The sequence below is a fragment of the Gekko japonicus genome, unplaced genomic scaffold (assembly GCF_001447785.1).
Source record: "Gekko japonicus isolate JY-2015 unplaced genomic scaffold, Gekko_japonicus_V1.1 scaffold696, whole genome shotgun sequence".
In the NCBI taxonomy this organism is placed as follows: Eukaryota; Metazoa; Chordata; class Lepidosauria; order Squamata; family Gekkonidae; genus Gekko; species Gekko japonicus.
The window spans coordinates 337,979-365,018 of record NW_015161971.1 but is presented as its reverse complement, the minus strand read 5'-3'; the positions used below and the strand labels follow the sequence as shown (position 1 = coordinate 365,018).

The 27,040-nt window shown below is 48.3% G+C and overlaps 1 pseudogene; it reads left to right on the top strand.

Moving 5' to 3' along the window:
* The first annotated feature begins 737 nt into the window (after window positions 1–737).
* Window positions 738–15,404, top strand: LOC107126163 (annotated as a pseudogene).
* The last annotated feature ends 11,636 nt before the right edge of the window (window positions 15,405–27,040 follow it).

The window sequence follows — 27,040 nt, the reverse complement described above, 5'->3', positions numbered from 1 at the left end:
GCCCTTTAACCGGCTTTTTAACCGCTGGGTGGGCGGGAGCTGGGATACAGGCCGGGAGCTCACTCCGGCCACAGTGGGGCTCGAACAGACGTTTGGCCAGATGTTAAGGCAGGCTGCATTAACAGCCTGCCTAATAGGAAAAATATGTTTATCGAGACATGGTACAGTTTTTTCGAGCCTTATGAATCAAACCACCTGCCAGAACTCCTCAATACCTAAGAAATACTTCGATTTTGTTTTGTTTTTTAGTTGTCGCTTTTTTGATAGATTAAAAACTAAAATTGTCATTATTTGGGGAGGTAATCGATCCTGTATTAATGTGGTATATGTATTGTTTTATATATTAAATTTAAAAAACACACCCAGAAGCATGTAGTCTCCGACATCTGGATCCTGTGCAACGAACGGAGCCTCGCGCGTGCATTTGCTGCATGGAGAAACCACGCGCATTTGCTGCATGGAGAAACCACGCATGGCGCGACACCATGTTGTCGTGTTACGAAACCCAGACATGGAGTATGATGATCTCGCTCTCCGTTTCCCGGGCTGCCTAAGAGCCGTGCCTTGTTTGAGGGGCACACCCTACCCCTGGGAACCCTACGAGAACCCGGCCTACCACAGCAAGTCTAATCCTCTCACCTCTTTCATCATGGCTGCGGAGGCTCCATCTCCAGGCCCGAGGCCACGAAGAGGGTGTGGGTGGGCGGCCTTCAATCCTTTCTCTCCCTGTGCCAGTTTTTCCTGTTTCGGCAGGGATAACGAGGCCGTGGCATTCTTAAGACAAACGCAGCCCTGCGAGCGATCGGAGACGGCAACATGGCTCGCCACCTGACAGAGGAGCAGCTCGCGGAGTTCAAGGAGGCCTTCTGCCTCTTCGACAAGGATGGCGACGGGGCCATCACCACTAAGGAACTGGGGACCGTCATGCGGTCCCTCGGACAAAACCCGACCGAGGCCGAACTGCAGGGCATGATCAGCGAGATCGATGCCAACGGCAGCGGCACCGTTGACTTCCCGGAATTCCTCTCCCTGATGGCGAAGAGGACAAGAGAGTCGGACGGCGAGGAGGAGATCCGCGACGCCTTCCGGGTGTTCGACAAGGACGGGAACGGCTACATCAGCGCGGCAGAGCTGCGGCATGTCATGACCAACCTTGGGGAGAAGATGACGGACGAAGAGGTGGAGGACATGATCAAGGAGGCCGACGTGGACGGGGACGGGAAAGTGAACTACGAGGAGTTCGTGCGGGTGATGACGGAGAAGTAAAGGGGACCCTCCAGGGGCCTCGTCATCTAGGTACCCATTTTAAAAACTTTCTTGGAGGGCTTTCCCTCCTTCCGACAAAGTTAACCCACTGCATTTTCATCAGTCAGTTGGTCCATGCATTGATCTGCTAGTCTGGTGTTGTGGCTAGGAGCGTAGACTCTAATTTGGGAGAACCGGGTTTGAGTCCCCACTCCTCCACATGCAGCTGCTGGTGTGACTTTGGGTCAGTCACGGCTCTCTCGGAGCTGTTCTCTTAAGAGCAGTTTTCGAAAGGGCTCTCTCGGCCCCGTCTGCCTCACAGAGTGTTTTGTTGTGGGGAGGGGAAGGGAAGGGAGATTGTGAACCACTCTGAGACTCCTTTGGGTAGTGGAGAGCAGGGTATAAATCCAAACTCTTCTCCTCCTCTTCCTCCTCCAATAGAACAAAGTTTGAGTACAATGGCACCTGCTTCAGACCAACACAGCTAACCACCTGAATCAGTCTTTCCCAGTGTCTCCTCCTCCTCCTCCTCCTCCTCCTCCTCCTTCTTCTTCTTCTTCTTCTTCTTCTTCTTCTTCTTCTTCTTCTTCTTCTTCTTCTTCTTCTTCTTCTTCTTCTTCTTCTTCTTCTCCTCCTCCTTCTCCTCCTTCTCCTCCTTCTCCTCCTTCTCCTCCTTCTCCTCCTTCTCCTCCTTCTCCTCCTTCTTCTCCTTCTTCTCTGCATCAATTTGCATTTAAGTAAAAATAATTGTTCAAAACCTGGGCCGGCTTCCTGGTGCGTGGTTCAGAGTTGGCATCCTCTTGGGAGAGGTATTCCTACCTTGTTCCCCCAGGAGATAAGCCCACTTCAACAAAGAGGTTTGCCGCCCGCCGATTTTACATCGTATTAAAAATAAAGCAAAAAATGAAAAATCCACTGCCCGGTTAATCGGAGGCGAGTTTTCAGAGGGCCGAAAGAGAGGGCTTGAACTGATTAACTGACAAACTACTCCAGCCTTAACTATTATTGATTTATGAGCACTGTCTGCCACTAAAGTTCCGTGGGGCTTTGCAAAATCAAAACCCCCTCCTTGGCCTTAAAGCAGTGACAATCCAATTTTGACTGGGGAGAACAGAGCAATGAGAGGTTCCGAGGTCCTAAGAGGTGAAGGACGAGTAACATCTGTTACACCTCTGTAGAATCGGTTGTCCATTTTGAAGACGAAGACAAGCCGGGTTAAATAAGAGCCCTGCAAGTAATTTATATGCATCATAACCCTTTGCATTTCTGTCGTGTTTTCCTTCTCCGACATGCTTCACAAACGTTATCGAGGCAATCTTTACAGTGACCCTGCAGGGTAGGCTGGTATGGGTATCCTGATGTGGCTGATGGGTTAGAATCGGGAGGCGAAGAGGGAAAGGCCTCCTAAGGCAGGCGGGTGAGACTGTGGCTGAGATGAGATCTGAAACTGAAACTTCCCAGCTCAGAGCAGTCTCCTAACTTAAGCACATTTTAACCCAACGCTTCCTCTAATAGAGGGATGCAGGCTTCCCTCATTTTATCCTCACAACAACCCTGTGAGGTAGGGGTAGACCGAGAGAGACTGAGCAGGTCAAGGTCACCCAGTCAGGTTTGTGGCTCAGCGGGGATTTGAACTCAGGCCCAAGACCAGCACTAACTCTGCTTCTTTCATTCACGGTTCATTTTCTCCCTTCCTTCGCTCTTCCTTGCGATCTTCCTGCTCTACTTTTTCTTCTCCCGGAGGGAGAGGAGTTGGTCAGTTAAAGCAAACCTGGAACACTTTCTCCCCTTCATTGCTACCTGACGAAGTGTAAGCCCCGACCTGGATGGTCCAGCCTAGTTCAATCTGCTCAGATCTCAGAAGCTAAGCAGGGTCAGGCCTGGTTAGTATTTGGATGGGAGACCACCGAGGAAGTCCAGGGTTGTGACACAGAGGCAGGCAATGGGAAACCACCTCCGAACCTCTCTTGCCTTGACCTGGATGGTCCAGCCTAGTTCAATCTGCTCAGATCTCAGAAGCTAAGCAGGGTCAGGCCTGGTCAGTATTTGGATGGGAGACCACCGAGGAAGTCCATGGTTGCCTCGCAGAGGCAGGCAGTGGCAAACCACCTCTGGACGTCTCTTGCTTTGACCTGGATGGTCCAGCCTAGTTCAGTCTGTTCAGATCTCAGAAGCTAAGCGGGGTCAGGCCTGGTCAGTATTTGGATGGGAGACCACCAAGGAAGTCCATGGTTGCTATGCAGAGGCAGGCAGCGGCAAACTACCTCTGGACGTCTCTTGCCTTGACCTGGATGGTCCAGCCTAGTTCAATCTGCTCAGATCTCAGAAGCTAAGCGGGGTCAGGCCTGGTCAGTATTTGGATGGGAGACCACCGAGGAAGTCCAAGGTTGCTACGCAGAGGCAGGCAGTGGCAAAACCACCTCTGGACGTCTCTTGCCTTGACCTGGATGGCCCAGCCTAGTTCAATCTGATTAGGTCAGAGGTGATGGGAAAGACCTCAGCCTGAGACCCTGGAGAGCGGCTGCCGTTCTGAGTAGACAATACTGACCTTGCTGGACGAAGAGTCTGATTCAGTGTAAGGCAGCTTCATATGTACATATATGGCACACAGGAGGTCCGAGGTTCAATCCCCGGCATCCCCAGTTAAAAGAACCAGGTAATAGGTGATGTGAAAGACCTCAGCCAGAGACCCTGGAGAGCGGCTACCAGTCTGAGTAGGCAATACTGAACCGGAGGGACCAGTGGTCTGATTCAGTACAGGGCAGTTTCATGTGTCTGTGTGTTCAAAGGTCCTTCTTGCCTTGGGCAAGACTTCTGGAGAAGGGGGGAGATAAATATTCCTGATAAAACAATAAATCCAGCCCAGCATCTTGCTTTCAACTGGACAGAACCACCCACTCCTACAACCAGTGCTCCCTCTGAGAAGAAGAAGAAGAGATTGGATTTCTACCCCGCCCTTCACTACCCAAAGGAGTCTCAGAGTGGCTTACAAACTCCTTTCCCTTCCCCTCCCCACAACAGACACCCTGTGAGGTAGGTGGGGCTGAGAGAGCTCTTGACAGAAACTGCTATTTTTCAAGAACAGCTCTGACAGAACTATGGCTTGCCCAAGGTCATCCAGCAGCTGCAAGTGGAGGAGTGGGGAATCAAACCCGGTTCTCCCAGATTAGAGTCCGCGCACTTAACCACTACACACAAACCAAGCTGTGGATTCTTGTGAGCAAAAATTCTACTTTGTGAGCTACTGGCATCAAAGTTGTGAGCAATTCTCCCTCTAAGCTGTGGAGTCTTGTGAGCAAAAGTTCTACTTTGTGAGCTACTGGAATTAAAGTTGTGAGCCACCGATTTGGTTCCTGCATACATTAGTTTGCTCTGGAGCCATCCTTCCTGAGCGAAGACAAAAATGTGTGAGCCGGAGGCTAAAAAACTGTGAGCTAGCTCACACTAACTCAGGTCAGAGGGAACACTGGTTGTGAGCCAGCGATTTGGCTGCTGTATAATTTAATTTGCTCTGGAGCCATCCTTCCTGAGCTAAGACAAAAAAATATGTGAGCCGGAGGCTAAAAAACTTGTGAGCTAGCTCACACTAACTCAGCTTAGAGGGAACACTGGCTTCAACCAGACCTGATATTTAGAGGATTCCGGTCAGGATGCTGGAAAGTGCCCTTGAGGAATCACGGCTGAAACCCATAACTAGAGTCACCCCCTATTTATGTGTCTCGCCCATTCCAAAGGCCGCCTAATCGAGCCACCATCACCAGATATTGTGGGTGGCACATTCCGTACATATTTGATGTGTGGTGTAAAAGAAATGTTAATTGTACACCATGTGAAGAAGTAGCAATGATTGTAGGCATGGCAGTTGGAGAAGGACAGCGTTTCCCCAGCAACCAAATCCTACCTTTTGAGAGCTGAGGAAAATGTGATTTATTTGTACTGGGTAGTGTCAGAGGGTTGCCGTGTTGGTCTGCACTGAACAACTAGATGTGAGTCCAGTCACACCTTCAAGACCAAAACCGTCTGGCCCTCTCGGGTCCTAAAGAAGCCAGGCTGGCCGTGACGAGGGCCAGGGCCTTCTCTGTGGCGGCCCCTTGCTGGTGGAATGAGCTCCCAGAGGCCATCAGGGCCCTGTGTGACCTTTTACAGTTCCGCAGGGCCTGTAAAATGGAGCTCTTCCGCCAGGCCTTTGATTAGGGGCCGCCTTCTAACATTGAGGCCTTGGACTCTCCAATATCAGCACCAACTTAATATCTAATTGCCTGGCAAGAACGCTGACTCTGGTGGTAGTTGGACCGTCTAAATGCTGAGAGAATGCCGCCACCATTTACTAGTACTGTTTGCTGGCACTTGTTGGCACATGTTGTGGTTTTAACTTTATTGTTGTTTTAATGTATCTCGCTGTTTTAATATATTTATATATACTCTGTAAGCCACCCTGGGCCTGCCTGGCAGGGCGGGTGGGATACAAATTAAATAAATAAATCAACAGGGTTTTCAGGGCGTGAGCTTTTGCGAATCGGAGTTGGCTTCGTCAGAGAGGGACCGCCGCTCCTGATTGTATCTGACAAAGGCAGTTTTGACTCTCTGAAGCGCATTCTCCAAAAATCTTTAGAGTCCAGTGGCGCCTTTAAGACCAACAGAGGTGTATTCAAGGTTTCGTGGGCACACACACTTTTTCAAATACATTGGAATGGCAGGTCAGGTTCAAACTTGCAGACGGGGGCTCAACAGCAAATTAACATGCAGCACAACGAAGTGTTGGAAATGTATGTTTACAAGGTCTGACAATCCAGTCATTATAGGGTTAACTTGTTTTCCTAGTATTGCTATTGTTTGGACTGACCTGGAAGGGATACCTGGCATTGAGCCAATGGGGGGAAAGTAGCTTCTACTGTGATACAGATTGGTTGTTTGTTTCAGGTGACTTCCTTTCTAGGGGTCGAGAAGAAGGACAGATTCTCCATTAACTGTGTGCTAGTGTTTGACTATAGACAACTTAGAAAATGTAGCTGTTAGTGTTATGTTTATTTGTAGTAATCCCGTGTACCTTTTACCCTTAGAAATAAAGGTTTTTAAAAGCAAAGAAATCTCTTCTTTCCAATAGAGCAAGATCCATTCATAGTCTGAGTATTAAACACTTTTGACTATTTTACAACACAAAGATCTGCAAAGACAAACTAAAGATCAAGTGAAGGTTATAAGGTCAACAGTTGCAAAGCAATAAATATAACAGAATAGCAGATAAATGTGTAAAGGTATCTTTTTTACTTGTGGGAAGTAAACCGATGCTCTCCGTTCTCTCCTCTCAGGTGTGGAGGTCACTTAACAGCATTTTTCTTTTTCTTTTTTGAGGCCTACCATTCCAATGTATTTGAAAAAGTGTGCCTTGCACACAAGAGCTCATACCTTGAATAAACTTTTGCTAGTCTTAAAGGTGACGCTGGACTCTAAATTTGTTCTACTGCTTCATGCCAACACAGCTGACCACCTGGAACTATCCAAAAATCTTGTTGGACTCAAAGGTGCTTCCGAACTCGATTCTAGCTCTTGTTCTGTACGGGGGCTGAAGAAATCCAAGAGTGGCTAAGCTGTGAATCAAGGCGTTCCTAATTCCAACTGTTATTTGCAGAGAATAATCTACAAAGATCAGGCACATCGTCTGAATCAATGCCTGGATGGTGCCCGCAAGCTTACAGTGTGAGGGTGAAACAAAGTTTAAGTCCAGTGGCACCTTTAAGAGAAGAAGAGATTGGATTTATACCCCACCCTTCACTACCCAAAAGAGTCTCAGGGCGGCTTACAAACTCCTTTTCCTCCCCCTCCCAACAACAGACACCATGAGGTCGGTGGGGCTGGGAGAGCTCTGGCAGAAACTGCTCTTTTTTCAAGAACAGCTCTTATCAGAGCTACGGCTTGCCCAAGGTCATCCAGCCAGGTGCAAGTGGAGGAGTGGGGAATCAAACCTCGTTCTCCCAGATTAGAGTCCGCGCACTTAACCACTACACCAAACCACTACACCAGCAAGGAGCCCTGACCGGGATAGCCCAGGTAAGTATTTGGAAGGGAGAGCTCCAAGGAATATCAGGGCTGGGAGGCAGAGGCAGGCTATCAAGCCACTTCTCTGAGCATGCCCCAGTAGGAGTCGCCAGAGGTCGCCATGACTTCCAGGCAAGGGTGCACACACATGCACGCAAACACAAAATGCAAAAATACCCCCCCAAAAAAGACCAACAAAGTTTTATTCAAGGTATAAGCTTTCATTTGCATGCACACTTCTTCAGATACATTGAAATGGAAATTACCAGTCCATACATATAGATAGAGGGTGAGCAGTAAATTAGCATACAGCATAATGAAGGTGTTTAACAGATTCCAGGACCAAACAGGGATAACAGGCTTAGTTTATACGGTCACCATTTGTCTGGGTTTAATTTCGGGAGGAAAGCATAGAGGAGGCAATACATATGTCAGGATTGGAGATGGATGGGCAGATGTATCCTTAATTGTGGGATGCAGAGAGTAATTAACTGAGACTCTGCCATTACGCTCCATCCATCTCCTCTCAGGCATGGAGGTGACCCTATAGACCTTACAGTTTGAGGGTAAACAACTTAAATTCGAGTTAAGTAGCACTTTAGAGATCAACTGTATTTTCAGGGTATGAGCTTCCGAGAGTTAAAATTCCTTTCGTCAGACAGGGACCTCCACTCCAACTTGTATCTGACAAAGGGAGAGATTTGACTCTTGGAAGCTCATACTCCCAAAATCTTGTTGGTCCCTAAAATGCTATTAGATTCCAATCCTGGGTAAAGGGCCAGTATCTGGATTCCACAAAACAAGCAGCACATTTATCCTATCAAACAACAACCGTGCGCAGCACACAGCAAGGTCCTCATGCCGTAAAATCAGACAGAAGCTGAGTTGGAAGCTGCAACCGAGGGATGGCTCCACCTGCCGTATTTTTCTGAGGAGGAGGAGGACTAAGAAGAAGAAGAGGAGGAGGAGTGGGGAATCAAACCCGGTTCTCTCAGATTAGAGTCTGCCACTCTTAACCACTACACCAAACTGGCTGAGCACTTCTGGCAACCCTGCATGAACCCAGCTTACATTGTGCCATCTCTTCTCCAAGCGGTTTCTCCTCAAAGGAACCAAATCCAGGCCTAGGGCCACAAAGGGTGTGGACTGTTCATTTGTCCCTTCCCCTCAGCACACCAGCTCTTCCTGTTTTGCCAGGGATGAGTCTGTGAGGTTCTGAAGAAGAACAAAGCTGGGCGAGGGATCAGAGGAAGCAGCATGGCTCATCAGTTCTCTGAAGAACAACTCGCTGTATTCAAAGAGGCCTTCTCACACTTCGACAAAGATGGCAATGGGAGCGTTACTCCGGAGGAGCTGGGGACGGCCCTGCGCTCCCTGGAGCACGTTTTGATCCATCTCGGGGAGAATTTCACAGACGAGAGGATTGAGGCCATGATCAAGGAGGCCGATGTGGATGAGAATGGGAAAGTGAACTACCATGAGTTCGTGAGGCTGATGGCAGAGCTGTGAAGGTCCAAGATGAGTTCTGTCCTAGGTACAGACTAATACTGTTTTTATAACTGATGCTTCTCTGTCAAGTTGAGGTACCTGGCAACTTTACAGGAGAAGCAAACTGGCTTCCACCCTGAAGGAGCTTCAAATCCAGACTGTGGGGGAAGAGAACAGAGGCGTGAGAAGAATGAGAGCAGACGGAGTCAGGTTGCCAACTGTGGATTGGGAAATTCCTGGAGATTTGGGGTTGGAACTTGGGAAGCAGAGAGGATTTGAAGAGGAGGGGGACTTCAGCGAGGTTTAATGCCTCGGAGTCCACCCTCCAAAGTGGCCATTTTCTCCAGGGAAACTGATCTCTGTGGTCCAGAGAGCAGTGGTAATTCTAGGAGCTCTCCAGGTCCCACATAGAGGTTGGCAACTCTAATCCTGAGAAATCTTAGAAAGGATATTTATGTATAATTTGTTGTGCTTTGGGCTGGTGCCAGTGGTGATAAGCAAAGGCTTCCAAACCTGCTGTGGCGAAATGGGCGCTATCCCACCGCTGCCACCATATGTGGAAAACGGGTGTATTATTCTGTATTCACAAATTTCTTTCCTTGGCGCTCTTCCCCCCTCTCTGTCTCCTCTCAAATACCCTTTTAATTCCAGATACGTATTAGGGAGAGTGAGAGGAGAGCACAGAATATGTTACAAAGGCCAATTTTCTAAATGCTGTGCCATTTTATTCAATATATATAGTTATGTGATCCTGCAGAACTTATCCACAAAAGCAAAATGTCATTTCGGAAAAGTTCTGCAGGGTCCAACTCAGCTTTTTCTCAAGAACGTTTTGTTATAAAAGCGATGGAGACAGAGGTACAAATGTCTGTTTGGATTTTAGCTTGGACAAATGGCCGGGCTTCGGTTTACAGTTCTGGAGGGAATTAACTCAAGTCAGTCCAATCGAAGACTTTCCCAGCAGCACAGATTCATGCAGAGCTCCGTACGTGCTGAAGGATTTCCCTTTTTCATAGGATTGCCAGGTTGCCCCTGGGCCCTGGCGGCGGGGGTGGGTGGGTGTCGGGTTGCCAGCTCCAGGTTGAGAAACTCCTGGAGATTCGGGGGTGGAGCCTGGGGAGGACAGGGACCTCAGCGAAGTACAATGCCACAGAGTCCACCCTCCAAAGCATGCATTCTTCCCAAGGCTACTGATATCCGTAGTCTGGAGATGAGCTGTAATTCTGGGAGATCCCCAGGTCCCACCTGGAGTCTGGCATCCCTATCATGGTGTGGGGGGGGGTTGCATACAGAAGCGGTTCTCCTTAATCTCTCCAAAACAGCAAACATCTAAATGCAGGTCCATCTAACATGCTTTTCAAATTAATATTTTATTGAATTTTAACATTCATTGTTACCAATATACTACAGTGATACTTATCACAACCATATAAACCACAAATCATAACTGAGGTTTAAGTTGATACAATACAATAGATTCAGTGTATAGGAATGAGCACAACTATCCAAGAATAAGAAGACACACAACACAGTAGCCAGCTTCTAGGTTTTAGGTAAAGGTTTCCTTTGCTTGAAAGCCAGTCGAATCCGACTCTAGGGATGCGGTGCTGATCTCTGTTTCCAAGCCAAAGAGTCAGCACTGTCCGAAGACATTTCCGTGGTCATGTGGCCGGCCTGACTAAACACCAAGGCACACGGAACGCTGTTACCTTCCCACCGAAGTGGTACCTATTATCTACTTGCAATTTCTTGCTTTCGAACTGCTAGGTTGGCAGGAGCCGGGACCAGAGACAGGAGCTCACCCCGTCAGAAGCCATTTGGGTCTCGAACTGCTGAACTACCGACCTTCTGGTCTGCAGCTCAGCATCTTAACCACTTGAGCCACCTCAGGTTTTACCATAAAACTAAATCATCTGTAACTTTCGGGGTTTCTTGCTGGGAGGACGAATACTTCAGGATAGGTAGCCAGATAGAGAAGGTAGAGTGCGAAGAAGGTTTATTAAAATGTGCCAGATTGTCTGTGATGTTGTCGAACTGATCGATGGCTTTCTAGAAAGCGTTGCTTGCATTTTAGGAGGTGACAAATGCTTGCCAATCCTTATGGCTTCTAGTGGCCAGAACATTGGCATTCAGAGCACGTTTTCTTTGTCGAGAGTCTGGCGGTAACCCCAACTGTGGGGTGTTCCTGGCAAGAGAGGAGCAGAGGTGCTTTGCTCTGGTCTTTCTTCATAGAATCAAAGAATCACAGACTATTAGAGCTGGAAGGGACCTTGCAGGTCATCTAGTCCAACCCCCTGCACTCTGCAGAAGCATAGCTGAAAGATAGCCCTGCATACCTACAAAGTACCCGGAAGATGGTCGTCCAGCCTCCGCTTGAAAACGTAGCGTAGCATAGCGTAGTCTTCCTTGGTGGTCTCCCATCCAAGTACCAACCGTGGCCAACGCTCCTTAACTCCTAAACCCTGGCAAGCTTGGGACCTTCTGCGTGCGAAGCATGCCAAGCAGAAGCTCTACCACGGACCCATGGCCTTTTCCCATGAAGCTGCCTTATACTGAATCCGACCCTGGGTCCATCAAGGTCAGTATTGTCTACTCCAGGTTCAGTTGGAGGTCTTTCCCATCACCTACTACCTGGTCCTTTTAACTGGGGATGGCCGGGGATTGAACCTGGGACCTTCTGCATGCCAAGCAGAGGCTCTGCCACTGAGCCACAGCCCCTCATTACAGCTCTCCAGGGTCTCAGGCATGAGGTCTTTCACATCACCTACTATCTGGTCCTTCTACCTGGGGATGGCCGGGGATTGAACCTGGGACCTGCTGCATGCTGAGCAGAGGTTCTTCCATTCAGCCACGGCTCCTCCCTTAGACAAAACAGTGAGCAAGCATTTATCTGGTAGGCATTGCTCCTACTTGGGTTCAAAGCACTTTAAATGCATTCTTTTAGCAACCCGTACAGCAAGAGAGGAGCTGCGGTGGCTCAAGTGGTTAAGACACTGAACTGCAGGCTGTGGAAGGTTGGTAGTTCAGCAGTTCGAGACCCAGGTGCCGCATGACGGAGTGAGCTCCTGTCTCTGGTCCCAGCTCCTGCCAACCTAGCCGTTCGAAAGCAAGAAATTGCAAGTAGATAAATAGGGACCACTTCGGTGGGAAGGTAACAGCGTTCCGTATGCCTTGGTGTTTAGTCATGCCGGCCCCATGACCACGGAAACGTCTTCGGACAGCGCTGGCTCTTCGGCTTTGAAACGGAGATGAGCACCGCAACCCTAGAGTCGGATTCGACTGGCTTTCGAGCAAGGGAAACCTTGACCTTTACCTTTTTACAGCAAGAGACTCACACCTGAGAAGGGAGGCCTAGAGTTTCAAAAGGCACTGCGTGTATTTATTTAAACTATTTCTCTCCCGCCTTATCTCCTTAGAATCCAGGTGGCTACCAATGCAGCAACTGGTAGCAAAGACACAAACACAACAGTTCATTAGCAAGATAAGATCAGCACATGGGACTACCGGACACATTATTTCCCATCACCCTGAGTCACCTCCACTTGACGGTCAGGTGGGGTAGTGGTTAGAGCGTCAGACTAGGACCTGGGAGACTCAGATTTGAATCCCGGCTCTGTGATGGAAGCTCAACTTAGTCACCATGGGCAGTGCTCCCTCCTAACGGTGGAGTCTTGTGAGCAGTGTTCCCTCTAAGCTGAGTTAGTGTGAGCCAGCTCACAGTTTTTTAGCCTCCGGCTCACACATTTCTGTCTCAGCTCAGGAAGGGACGGCTCCAGAGCAAACTAATTTATGCAACAGCCGAATTGCTCACTCACAACTTTAATGCCAGTGGCTCACAAAGTACAATTTTTGCTCACAAGACTCCACAGCTTAGAGGGAACATTGCTTGTGAGCAAAAATTCTACTTTGTGAGCCACTGGCATTAAAGTTGTGAGCGAGCAGTTTGGCTACTGCATCAATTAGTTTGCTCCGGAGCCGTCCCTTCCTGAGCTGAGACAAAAATGTGTGAGCCGGAGGCTAGCTCACAGTATCTCAGCTTAGAGGGAACAATCAGCTCCTCTCAGAGTGTAACCCGCCTCACAGGGTCGTTGTGAGGACAAAGATGTGAATCTACCTGGCCACTGCGGTCATCTTCTCAAATTCTGCTGCAGGTTCCCCTTCCTTGGAGCTTAGGAGGGGGTAACTCAGGACAGGATCTTCTCAGACGTGGCACCAAAAGTCTGGGACTGTCTCCCCAGAGAGTTTTGTCTGTCCCCTTCTGCTGCCGTCTTCTGCCAGCGGGGGAAGCTTTTGAGTTTCGTCCGGCATTCCCTCATTGATCCCACCTCACTCCCTGTTTTTTTTTTAAAAAAATTACGATTTAAAAAAATTAATTAAAATATATTAATTTAATTTTTATTTTATTTTTTTTAAAAATAAGTATAATACCTAAGGTCAAACAGATACTAGGGGATCGAAATAAAGTAACGGTATGTATAAATCCGGAGAACTTAATTACTAAATAGAACTTTTAAGTCGCAATTGTTTTCGTATGGGTCTTTCAGCTTGGGTTGTCATCGGCTGCGGTCACGCGCTCCAGATAATCCCCTTTAAATCCACTTTCGACGCACTTTCCGTCTGGATTTTGCCAGTTCACACACGGAGAGTAAAATCCAGTTGGAAAGGGCACTGAAACTGGTTCGAAACTGAATATTTCGTGTTCGTGACCGCAGCCATTGTTTTAATGCTGTGGGGTTTTGTTGCTTTTAGTGGTCTTTAAGTGGTGTTTTTTTAAATAAATGCTTATTCTACTACCTTGCTGGCCCTTTTTGGGGGCGGAACGGTGGGGTATAAAGTTTGCAAAGGAACGAATAAAAAGGGAAGAAAGAAACTGGAGCAGGAATCATGTATGATTTCTTTAGAGGAAGGCTGGGATACGAAATGGATAGAGAGCCATGTAGTGGTTAAGAGCAGCGGACTCTAATCTGGGAGAACCGGGTTTGATTCCCCATTCCTCCACATGCAGCCAGCTGGATGACTTTGGGTCAGTCACAAGTTCTCTCAGGACTCTCTCAGTCCCATCTACCAAGTCACAGGGTGTCTGTTGTGGGGAGAGGAAGGGAAGGCGATTGTAAACTGCTCCGAGACTCCTTTGGGTAGTGAAGGGCGGGGTATAAAAGCCAACTCTTCTCATTCTCCTTCTTCTCCTTCTCCAGCTTGGTGTAGTGGTTAGGAGCACGGACTCTAATCTGGGTGCTGCTGGGTGACCTTGGGTCAGTCACAAGTTCTCTCAAGGGGAGTTCTGGAAAGAGCTCTCTCAGCCTCACCTGCCTCACAGGGTGTCTGTTGTGGGGAGGGGAAGGGAAAGGAGATTGTAAGCTGCTCCGAGACTCCTTTGGGTAGTGAAGGGCAGGGTATAAAAACCACCTCTTCTCTTCCTCCAGTTTGGTGTAGTGGTTAGGAGCAGGGACTCTAATGATAAATAAATAATATCGACATATAACTGTATTGGAAGAAATTATAAAATACATTTTCAACTTTAAAGCAAAATATTTGTACAAAAACATATGGTGATAAAAATGGACAATATATAAGCAGACAGTGTACGAGGTAATATACAAATTTACAGGGCTCTTTTTATAGCAAGAACTCCTTTGCATATTACGCGACACACCCCTAATGTAGCCAATCCTCCAAGAGCTTACAGAGCTCTTCTTACAGGAGCTACAAAAAGAGCCCTGATTACTAGATGTAACAAAGATGTATATGAAACCCCCCAAATTGTATGTATTTAGGTTTGTTTGTTTTTGTTTGTTTAACTATAAAAATATAAAAAATTGGGGTGGGGAAGGAGCGCGGACTCTAATCTGGGTGCTGCTGGGTGACCTTGTGTCAGTCACAAGTTCTCTCAGAGCTGTTCTCTCAAGGGCAGTTCTCGAAAGAGCTCTCTCAGCCCCACCTACCTCACAGGGTGCCTGTTGTGGGGAGGGGAAGGGAAAGGAGATTGTGAGCCACTCTGGGACTCCTTCGGGTAGTGAACGGCGGGGTATAAATCCAACCTCCTCCTCCCTCTATAAACAGCAGCACAGGTTTCTTGCGCAATGGAGCAGCCGAGAGGCTAGACCGAACAGTGTTTTGAGTGATGTCTGGCTCTATAATTGGGCTGCAAATTAAACTCCCAAAGTCAGGCGTACAGTGGTTACCAGAGTCACACCCTTCTGAGTCCCATTCACGTCAATGGCAGCACTGTCAATCCCACGAAATCTTCTCACCCTAATTTGTTTTTCTCGTCTCTCTCGGTTTTCCCAGCAGCGTCCGTGAGAACCACTCGGGACTCGAAGATTTCCCAGTTCCCTCGCCGGCAGCCCAACCCTGATTGGAACGTGAATATCGGAAACCGAGAATGTCTAGGCACAAACTGAGATCAGCTCCCTCGTACTGTTTTCCTTTTCCTTTTAACCTCGTGTAAGATCTGGAGGCGTGGCCCCCTGCGAAACACTTCGAATAGCAACGGAACTGGCAGAACTCGCAAACGAACATTCTTGATTCGGTTCTTCCCAGCCAAACTGGAGACGTGCCTAAGGAAAATATCTTCCGGCCTCACAGTTCATGTCCTAGGCCTCCGGGGAATATAATAAAGGAATTCTCGCCCATTTTGTCATGGCTTCTTTCTTCGGGGAACTGGCAATCGAGTTCTAGCTTTGAGCATAAGGCACAAGTACGGTCTTCCTCTTAAGGCCCGTCTGCAGTACTTCCGGGCAGTGTTCCCTCTAAGCTGAGTGAATGTGAGCTAGCTCACCGTTTTTTAGCCTCTGGCTCACACATTTTCGTCTCCGCTCAGGAAGGAGGGCTCCGGAGCAAAGTAATTGATGCAGTGGCCAAATCGCTTGCTCACAACTTTAATGCCGGGAGCTCACAAAGTAGGATTTTTGCTCACAAGACTCCACAGCTTGGAGGGAACTTGGCTTCCGGGTAGACAATTTTAGGGTTGTCAGCTCCAGGCTGCGAAATTCCCGCAAATTTGGGGATGGAGGCTGGAGAAGGTGGGTATTGGGGAGGGGAGGGCCTTCGGCAGGATATAATGCCATATAATGCCAACAAACAGCCATTTTCTCCGGGGGAACTGATCTCTGTAGCCCGGAGGTCAATAGTGGGAGATCTTCGGACCCCACCTGGAGGTTGGCAACCCTAGGGGGACTGTGTCCTTTGATGGTGTGTGGGTTGTGCCCTTTGTTAGCGGATGACAGGAGATTTGAAAAAGTATTTACTTGGGGTACTTACATGCTGTAAGGACCAAGCCAGAATTCAGGAGGAGGAGGAGGAGGAGGAGGAGGAGGAGGAAGAAGAAGAAGAAGAAAGAAGAAGAAGAAGAAAGGAGAAGAAGAAGAAAAGGAGAAGAAGAAGAAGAAAGAAAGAAGAAGAGAAAGAAGAAAGAAGAAGAAGAAGAAGAAAGAAAAAGAAGAAGAAGAAGAACCACCCCACCACCAGGACCCCCCTGGCAACTTGCCCAAGGACCCTCAAAACCTGGAACCAGCCCTGGACGGACCACAGGAGTAATTTTGTTTGCAGAGAGAGGAAAGGAGAAATAGATCATCAGCCACACAAAAAGACTTGATCCCAAACATGCTTTGTTAAGCTAGCGGATGAGGGCCAAAGAGCATTGTGGGTAGGGAACAGAACAGAACGTGAGGGCTCTTAGCTTTGCAAAATGATGCTCAGTGAAAGGTTACGGGGGGGGGGGGACATGGGGGGGACATGCATTTGCTGCCCCTCCGCATCTTCCCAATCCCCCCCCCCCCCCTGCACCATTAACACGCAGCCGAAGAAACCTGCAAAGTGATATTGGCCTAGCATCCTGGATTATTCTTCTTCCTGTGGGAGGGCACACCAAAGACTTGTTTTGACCACTTTCATAGGGGGGCAGCGTGGTGGTGTAGTGGTTAGAGTGCCAGGTTAGGATCTGGATTCAAATCCCCCCACACCAGGATTTTGTGGCTTCTGGGGCAATTTTTTTCCTGGTGGGGCTGAAGTTCTCAGTGCAGAAAGAAAAGCCATTTAGCAGAAAGAAAAGCCATGTACTATGAGGACGAATCTCTACATTGCAAGCTGTCAACCACTTTAGATGACAGTTCTCAGCTGCTGCAAGTTAATCCAGCCAGCCTGTCAACAGTTCTGATAACAAGCCGGCAGGTGGGGGGTGATGACTTCCACAGTCAAGAAAGCGGACACTGAGGCAGGAAAACTCTCTTCAAGGAGGCCAGTTTCTTGACACAGAGTCAGAAGGGATCCTAGAGGTCACCTACTCCAACCCCCCCTTGCTCAGTGCAGGAATCAGCCAACCACAGCACCCCACTCTGCTTAAAGGAGCGCACACCTTTTTAAAAAAAAGATTGAAAATGAATGAAAAAAGCATTTACAGGAGCAATTCTCGAGGGGCAGCGCCTTTAAGAAAGGGGGCGGAGCCCCCGAACGCCCTGCCGTAGCTACAGATCTACATGACCCCCCACCACTGTCCTTGGGCAAGTCACTCTCTGTCCGCCTAACTGAGCTCACGGGATTGTTGAGAGGATAAACTGAGGAAGGGGATGCAGGTACACTACTCTGAGAAGGGGTGAGATCAGAATATACCAGATGGGTGGGGAGGTGTTTGTGGGAGTCGTGCAGGAGACAACCATTCCTATAGGTCTGCCATCTCCAGGTTAGGAAACTCCTGGAGGTATGGGGGTAGACCCCAGGGACGGCAGGGTTTGGAGAGAGGGGGGAACCTCAGGGTTTGGTGTCGTGGTTAAGTGTGCGGACTCTAATCTGGGAGAACCGGGTTTGATTCCCCACTCCTCCACTTGCACCTGCTGATGTGACCTTGGGTCAGTCACAAGCTCTGGCACAGCTGTCCTTGACGAAGAGCAGTTTGTGTCAGAGCTCTCTCAGCCCCACCCACCTCACAGGGTGTCTGTTGTGGGGAGGGGAAGGGAAAGGAGTTTGTAAGCCGCTCTGAGACTCCAAGTGAAGGGCGGGGTATAAATCCAATCTCCTCCTCCTCCTCCTCCTCCTCCTCCTTCTTCTTCTTCTTCTTCTTCTTCTTCTTCTTCTTCTTCAGGGTGGCGTAACGTTATTTATTTATTTATTTATTAAATTTATATCCCGCCCTCCCCAAACAGGCTCAGGGCGGCTAAAAAGAGGCCCATGCCATGATACAACTACTAAAACCAGAATAAAACAGTCAATCACAAACAAAGTGCCGGTGCTCTAAATAATAAGCTCTTATCAATCCAAGATGGGGTTCCACAAACCAGCAGAACCCATCAGCATAAGTTCCGGATGGTACTGTCGTCCTTTCATAGCCAGTTCTTCAAGTCGTCTGGTCGTCTTTCCAGGGCCAGCTCACATCCTGATAGAATCCACCGTCAAAGATGGCAGCTCGGTGGTGCTACAGTAGCGGTGGCGGCTCCGACGCGAAAGCCTGGCGGAAGAGCTCCGTCTTGCAGGCCCTGCGGAACTCCATAAGGTCCCGCAGGGCCCAGATCTCCTCCAGGAGCTCTTTCCACCTGATAGGAGCCGCCGCCGAAAAGGCCCTGGCCCTGGTTGCAGCCAACTTGATGTCCTTGGGGCCTGGAATAACCAAAAGACGTTGTGCCCCTGACCGTAGTGCTCTTGGGGGGACATATGGGGAAAGGCGGTCCCTTAGGTAAGCTGGACCCTGGCCATCAAGGGCTTTATAGGTAAGAACCAGCACTTTGAAGCGAATCCAGTGTGCTATAGGCAGTCGGCCTATATATTCAGCGCCGGCTGGATATGGTCCCACCTAGGGAGACCCATCAACAGCCTAGCTGCCGCATTCTGCACTAGCTGCAGCTTCCGGATTTGCAACAGCTCAGGTTATACAGTCCACCCTCCAAAGCAAGCCCTTTTCTCCAGGGGAACTGATCTCTGTTAAGTCTGGAGGTCACCCGTAATTCTGGGAGATCTCCAGGCCGCGCCTGAAGGCTGGCCACCTGAGCTGCCTGCTCCAGCCAAGCCCTGCTAGCTCTGACTAAGCTAGGCCACCCCCAATTGTATTGGTAACAACGGGGTAAGGGGACAGCCCTATGAAGATTAAATCACGGCGTTGCTGCGGATCAGTGCCGCTGGATGGGGATGAGCAATGTGCTGCCCCCAGCCAGTGTTTAACTGTAGTTAAGTAGAACTGCCATATACCTTTAAGAGCAGTTGCTCCTGGGAATTGAAGTCTTTAGTTAGACATCCCAAAGCATCCCTCTGACTGGCTGTTTAACAGTCATTTCCTGCACCCAGAGGCGCGGGGATTTGAGTTTACAGCTCTCTTCCGTTCCTTTGTCCACTCTTTAAACGGCACAGGGGTCGGAGCACGCAATCTTTTTCACCATGAGCCAGTGAACTGAATTAGAATACAAAGATGTGAATTTCACCAGTTATTCAGTTTTTATTGTGAGTAAAGAAATCTTCTGAATGCATGTGGAGCTTAATGAAAAATGATTTAATTCTACTTTACTCTGGCTTTGCGTTGAATCACGTCCAGAAGGCGCTGTTGAATCTTGACTTAGCGTCAGACGGAACAAGCAACATCTACGGGACATTATCCTCCTCTAGTGAAGGACTGACATTGTTATGCAACATCCTGGGGATACCATCTTGCTTAACTGGTAGATTGAAATCACTGAGCACTTTATTGGTTGCTATGTGATTGTTTTATCCTGTTTTTATGTCGGCACATGGTGCCCTGTCGTGAGCCGCCCTGAGCCCGCTCGCAGGTAGGGCGGGGTAAAGGTAAATGTTCCCTTGCTCGAAAGCCAGTCGAGTCCGACTCTAGGGTTGCGGTGCTCCTCTCCGTTTCAAAGCCGAAGAGCCAGTGCTGTCTGAAGACATTTCCGTGGTCATGTGGCCAGTATGACTAAACACCAAGGTGCACGGAACGCTGTTCCCTTCCCACCGAAGTGGTACCTATTTATCTACTTGCAATTTCTTGCTTTCGAACTGCTAGGTTGGCAGGAGCTGGAACTAGAGACGGGAGCTCACTCCGTCATGCGGCACACTCGGGTCTCAAACTGCTGAACTACTGACCTTCCACAGCCTGCAGTTCAGTGTCTTAACCACTTGTGCAATAATAAATAAATAGCCACACAGGTGGCTATTTTGGAAGATGTTCTAATTCAGCAGCTGAGCATTCGGCACCAGACCACTGTTCCCTCTACGCTGACTTAGTGTGAGCTAGCTCACAGTGTTTTAGCCTCAGGCTCACAGATCTTTGTCTTCGCTCAGGAAGGCGGGCTCCAGAGCAAACTAATTTATGCGGTAGCCAGATCACTCGCTCACAACTTTGATGCCAGTAGCTTGCAAAGTAGAATTTTTGCCCACAAGACTCCACAGGTTACATAGAGCATTGCACCAGACACATGACTCTCATCTTTAGAGGCCTCGCAAACATCTTTGTCTTGTGTCTATAGATCTTGCTGCTTAATCTTGGTCCAGTACTCACTTATTGGTTACCTTACTGTAATATGTATTATTGTTACGTGTACCTCAGTACTGTTTGACCTCTGAAGAAGGCCCCAATAGGATGGAAACGTGTCGGGTGGCAGGGTTCCCTCCAAGCTGAGTTAGTGTGAGCTAGCTCACAGTTCTTTAGCCACTGGCTCACACCTTTTTGTCTTAGCTCAGGAAGGAGGGCTCCAGAGCAAACTAATTTATGCAGTAGCCAAAAATTACTAGCTCACGACTTTAATGCCAGTAGCTCACAAAGTAGGTTTTTTGCTCACAAGACTTGCTCCACAGCTTAGAGGAAGCCATTGGTCATGTGTCTTGGGCCCTTGTGTTTAGGCTACTTGAACTTTCTAATGAGGCTTTCATTGGGCCCTTATATGTTTTTAACCGTCTTTCTAGTAAATACATGTAGGCCCCGGTCACATGGAGAATTTGTCGTGTGAAAGCCACAAAAGTCGGGCGGATTTTTGGGGCGCGATCACACAGCAACATCTGGGAAGCGTAGCGCACCCGTGGCCAATCCGTGGCATCCCACCAAATATGCAGAGTTAACAAGTACCAAGGAAAGTGCACTAGTATCCAGAAAACGCGCGGCACAGGCAGGCATCTGGTCGTGGGAGCGTTAGTATCCCGCGGCATCCGGCGCCCGTCCACGTCCCGTCGCAAACCGGATGTTTTTCGTAAGCGCATGCGCACAAACATGAAACTGAAAGCAGTGCTGCTCCGCGGAACTGTGCAGGCTCACAAATGTAAAACGTTTGTGTGATCGCGCCGTGCCGCTTCTTCGCCACGCTGCAGCATCGCCGTGTAATCGCCAGCTCTGAAGCACGTAGACTCAGGGGATCGTCTGATCGGGCTACCACGCTTTATTTTGCTCCGGGGCGAACAGCCACGCCTCCCCCCCACGTTATCTGGCCCGTGTGACCGAGGCCGTATTTTTGTAAATTATAAGTTTCAACTAGGTTTTTAACATTGTCCCTCTGTCAGACTTCTTTCTTACCCTCCTGGTTCTTGATTCCAGTCCCCCCCCCCCCGTCTCTTACTGTCTGTTGGGTAGCAACAGCTGATCCCGGCCGAGACTAGCGGCAAGGTGTGATTAAGAATGTTTCATTGTTTGCGACGCCTCGTCTGAGCCATAATTTCTGGGCTCCGGAGAGAAAGCTGGGTAAACACACACACACAAACCTCGGTGTGCTGTGGCAAACCAAAAACGTTCTGACATTAGGAACGCTCCCCGCCACCCCCAGCATAGTTGCGCAGTGCGCTGGCAGCGAGGGTTACACGAGATTGAACGGCTTTGGGGTTGTTTTTTACGAAACCTTCGGAGATTGCTCAGGAATGCCCGATCCATCTCCCACGTTGCTATATTCGGAGAGCAACAGAACACATCTTCTCTCCTGTTTTCTGTCAGAATTCCTCCGCCCAGGGACCCGTCCCCAACGCCCTTCTCTTGCCCCGGGGCTGGGGGGGAAAGCCCAAAACAGAACCAGATGCTGAGAAGGGGCGGGAAAATTAGAGCCAGTTGTACGAAGGAAGCCGGTTTTCCTGGAGCTGTTCAACGGCAAAGATGTGGATTCTCAAAACTGGACCGAGCAAATTGTGATGAGGCTGAAGAATGCCGAAAGTAATCATGGCCTTCAGCCAATCTATACACTATATGAGGTGGCTAACTCCAGCTTGGGAAATTCCAGGAGATCTGAGGGTAGAGTTTGGGGGGGGGGTGCAGCTCCGGGTTGGGAAATACCTGGAGACTTTGGGGGTGGAGCCTGAGGAAGGCGGGGTTTGGGGAGGGGAGGGACTTTAGCCGGGCATAATGCTGCAGAGTCCTGCTCCCAAAGCAGCCGTTTTTCTTCAGGGGAACTGATCTTTGTTGCCTGGAGACGAGTTGTAATCCACAGAGATCTCCAGCCACCACAGGGAGGTTAAGCATGTGAGAAGATAAGAAGAGCTCTGCTGGATCAGACCAGTGAGGGTCCATCTAGTCCAGCCTCCTGTCTCACACGGTGGCCAACCAGTTGCTAATGCATTTGCATCCATAGAGACAGCCGTGGTCTTTTATGATAGGGAAGGTGGGATGATAAGAAAGGCTGTGGGTGCGGAAGGAATAAAGAGAAAGCTTATTTGCCGCAGATGCAGGGTGGCAGAGATAAGCAGGGATCTTTCATTTACAGGGTCTCTGTTTTGCCATTGGAAGCTCTTAACACTATTAGCCCCATGTGCGTTACCCGCCAGACTTCTGTTCTATCACAGAAATACATTTTCTCAGTATATCTACTGGCAAAGATACTTATCATTAGCTAATGCAGCCACAACCTGTGGTATTTCCCCTCTCACCAAGGTATAATTTAAAAGGTACAGATTTCTCTTAATTTCGTCCCACCAATACAGGCTTTAAAATAATTTTTTAAAAAACTAGCACTCAGATCACACCCTTTGAGGTGTTTACTTTTTGTGTGTTATCTGCGTCTGAACGTTTGTACTGCCACACATTTGTAAATATTTACCACAGGACTCTTTGCATATTACCTCAGCAGTCCTTACAATAGTCCCGGGTCAGCATTATTCTCTTATTATGAAGGTAAGAATGAGGGAATATGGCCACTTTTATCAGTTGCTGGCTGGGGTGATATTTGAACAGGGTGTTTTCCAGGCCGCACTCTTGAATCACGACATCGCACCTGTTCTGTAGAAAAGCTTAAGAAAATCTTAAAGGAAATTATCATTGCCCCAAACTATAATTATATTTTAAAATATGAAAGTATCTCATAGGTCTACATCTGAGAAGGGAATGGTGGCTGAGATAATATACAACCACAACGAAGGCAAAGATAATTACGCAAGGTCCAGCCGGAGATAAAATTATAAAAAGTTTGGGTATTGTATTTTTTTTAGAAGACTCTTAAAATCCCTTATTTTTTTTAAGTTAGTTTTTTTTTCATTTTTAAAATGCTTATTAAGAGGAAGTATAACATATCAAGAAATATAATAACTGCAAAACAGTATACAACTGTCCTGAAAATCCAAAATTACAAACCAACCAGTTAGTCATCAATACAGATTTTTACAACATACATCAACAGTCATAACAAACTAAGTTAGTACTAAATCCGATCACCTTTACAGAGATGCTATGTGAGCTATGAATCCCATAGAATTGAGTCACGTTTAAAAGATAACATCTTCAGGAGTCTGCTGCGTTATTTATAGTCCACTTCTCTCACCTGGACTCAAGGTGGATTACATGGCGTGAGTCACTACAATTAACAGGATGGGACATCCAGTAAACAATGCAATAGGATTAGGGTTGTAGAACCAGGAAGAAGTCTAAAAACAGAACTGAAACAAAGTGTAAGTATAGGTTCAGGTGGGCAGCCGTGTTCGTCTGAAGCAGCAGAACCATTTGAGTTCAGTAGTACCTTTAAGACAAACACAGTTTGATTCTGGGTATAAGCCTTTGCATGCACGCGCACTTCTTCCAATACATTGAAACAGACTTCCTCAAACTTTGCATATGGGGGGGGGGAGGTTAGTTGCCGGACTCAAGGTGGATTACATGGCGTGAGTCACTACAATTAACAGGATGGGACATCCAATAAACAATGCAATAGGATTAGGGTTGTAGAACCAGGAAGAAGTCTAAAAACAGAACTGAAACAAAGCATAAGTATAGATTCAGGTGGGTAGCCATGTTGGTCTGAAGCAGCAGAACCATTTGAGTTGAGTAGTACCTTTAAGACCAACACAGTTTGATTCTGGGTATAAGCTTTCGTGTGCACACACACACTTCTTCAGATACACTGAAACACACTTCCTCAAAATTTACATATAGGTGGGGGGGTTAGTTGCCAGGAAAGGCTAGTTAGAGTCAAGTTACTTCTGCATCTTGACTCTAACAATCCCTTCCTGACCATTAACACCACCCCCCATATGTAAGGCTTGGGGAAGTCTGTTTCAGTGTATCTGAAGAAGTGAGTGTGCACACGAAGGCGTATACTGTGAATAAAACTTTGTTGATCCTAGAGGCACCACTGGACTCAAACGTTGTTCTCATGTTTCAGACCAACATGGCCACCCACCTGAATCTTCCTATCCAAAAACACACATCCCATTTAACAGTGTTTGGAGCGGTGTGCAGTGCAATCATATCACACAAAAGTAAGTGCCGCTATGCTGGATGATGATTACTCTTGGATAAACAAATGTAACATCAGAGTGATAAAAGCACATTGAATCCATTACCTATCACTTGTTTTCAGGCAACAAATGTGCTTCTGAACCAGTTCTGAACCAGTAGTTCTGATAAGAGCTGTTCTTGAAAAAGAGCAGTCTCTGTCAAGAGCTCTCTCAGCCCCACCTACCTCACAGGGTGCCTGTTGTGGGGAGGGGAAGGGAAAGGAGTTTGTAAGCTGCTCTGAGACTCCTTTGGGTAGAGAAGGGCGGGGTATAAATCCAATCTCCTCCTCCTCTTCTTCTGGCAGTGAGGTCAACATGTCAGTTTTCCTGCTGTACTTCCTTTTGTCTGGGTTGGATCTACTGCAGTCAATTTCCTAGGGTGACCCTGAGTTCTAGTGTTATGCGAAAACAGTGCTTAAGGTACCACAAGGCTCTACAACAGACTAACTCCCGCCATTTTTGTTTTGTAGTTTATCTTGAAACATCTCTCCACAGCCTGTTTGATAATGGCATGCTCAGTAATTTCTAAATACATATTTAAGACCTCACAATTTCCTAAAATTAGGCCATTGAATACAATAGACCTTATTTTCGATAAATCCAAATCTCCTCTTATAAATCCAATCTCCTCTTCTTCTTCTTCTTCTACCACACTTTAAAGTGTTGTATATTTTAATATAGTCCTTCACTAGGGTTGCTGACTTGCCTGAGAAGAATATACTGCTTTCTGGAAGCAGATTAGAACTCCTTTCCACCGGGATTTTGGAAATGACGGACAGATCTCCCTGCCGCTATTTTTGTTTGTGGCTTGTCTGAATGAGTGTTGGGGACTGTATTTCTGTACCACACTTATTTATTTAAGTGCAATTTTATTGTGCCCTTCCTCCAAGCTCAGGGCTAGATCTATTATTCTCTGCCCTCCATTTTATCCTCACAGCAACCTTTAAGGTAGGTTGGCTGAAAGAGAATTTCTGCACCAAGGTCACTAAGGTTGCCAGGTGGGGCCTGGAGATCTCCTGGAATTACAACTGATCTCCAGACTGCAGAGATCAGATTGTTGCCCTGCTGCCGCCTTATACAGCATCTATAAAGGTTATGGACTATGTGACTGTAAAGCTGGACTGTGCAACTAGTGTGCCAGGGAAATGGACTGAATGGTGACCATGAGACTGTGCCACCCTGCTGGAATGCTTGTTCTGACGCAACATGCCTTACCAGATGTGGACCCGCGGAAGACCCAATGTCTCATCTAGCCTCCCTGACCCTGCAAACACACAGGACCAGCAGCAGTTCACCGAAGTGAAGCCATGCTCTGCGAAAGGGAACCTGGGCATTCCTTCCCAGACGTTTGAGAATCCTTTTAGCAAAAGAAATCACTGCTTTTTAAGATCTAGTCTCAGCGTCTGTTTCTGGAATCTGGCTAAAGTTGGACTCCCATATACACAGGTCTGAGCCTGTATTTAGTGTCTACTGCCGTTTAATATTCATATCCTCCACATTTATTAATATATAAGGCAATTTGGCTAACAAGATCCCCTGCAGAGAAGGGCGGCTTTGGAGGAAGATGAGATCCTGCTGAGGTCCCTCCTGTCCCTGAGCCCCATTCTCCTCCTCCTCCTCCTCCTCCAAATCTCCAAGAATTTCCCAACCCAGAGCTGACAACCCTAAAGGCCACCCAGTAATGGGGGATTCGAACCTGGATCTGTGCATTCCAAGTCAAATGTCTAACCATTACACCACAATGGCTCTATACACTGCCTTGGAAATGACTGTGTCCCAGGAAGTGCAAAGGTTACAGCCACCGCAATGTAGCGGTTAGAGTGCTATACTAGTCTCTGGGAGACTCTCTGGGAGAGGTTCAAATCCTTGCTCTGTGACAAAAGCTTGTTGGACGGCACTGGGCCCGTTACTCTCTGTTAGTTCAACCTGCCTCGCAGGGTGGTTGTAGTGAAGAGAGTAGGAAGAGAGAACAATATTGTAAACCACTGTGGGCCCCCATGGGAGAGAAAAGCAGGTGGAGGGCCAGAGGGCGCCCTGAGCTCGGTGGCTGAAGGGCTCTTCCCCCCCCCTTCCACATTGTCCTCCCTCACCCCCGGCAGCGCCGCCCCCCCGGAGCGTGACTCGCGAGCAGCCCCGTCTAAGCTGCATCAGAGGGCGTGGCGCCTTGTGGGGAGGGCGGTCGGGGGGGGAGGAGGCGGCACCCCCCCTTTCTATATATAGTATTTTCTGAGGTGGCTCAATATTGGGCCACGGTAATCCTGCAGCTCTTAGAAAGAGGTGGATCATTCATTACACAAATGCAGTAGCCAAGCACGCGTGGAAGAAAGGGAACTTACTCACAAGTAGCCGTGCCTAGGCTTGTTGCTTACAAGTGGCTAACCAGACGTGATCTGTCCTGGGGGGGTGGGGGAGCCGGGCTGTGGGCGGAGGAGAGGAGGGAGGTGGAGGAGATTGGATTTATACGCCCTTCACTACCTGAAGGCATCTCAGAGTGGCTTCCAATCTCCTTTCCCTTCCCCTCCCCACAACAGACAGACACCCTGTGCGGTGGATGGGGCTGAGAGAGCTCTTTCAAGGACTGCCCTTGGGAGAACAGCTCTGAGAGAACTTGTGACTGACCCAA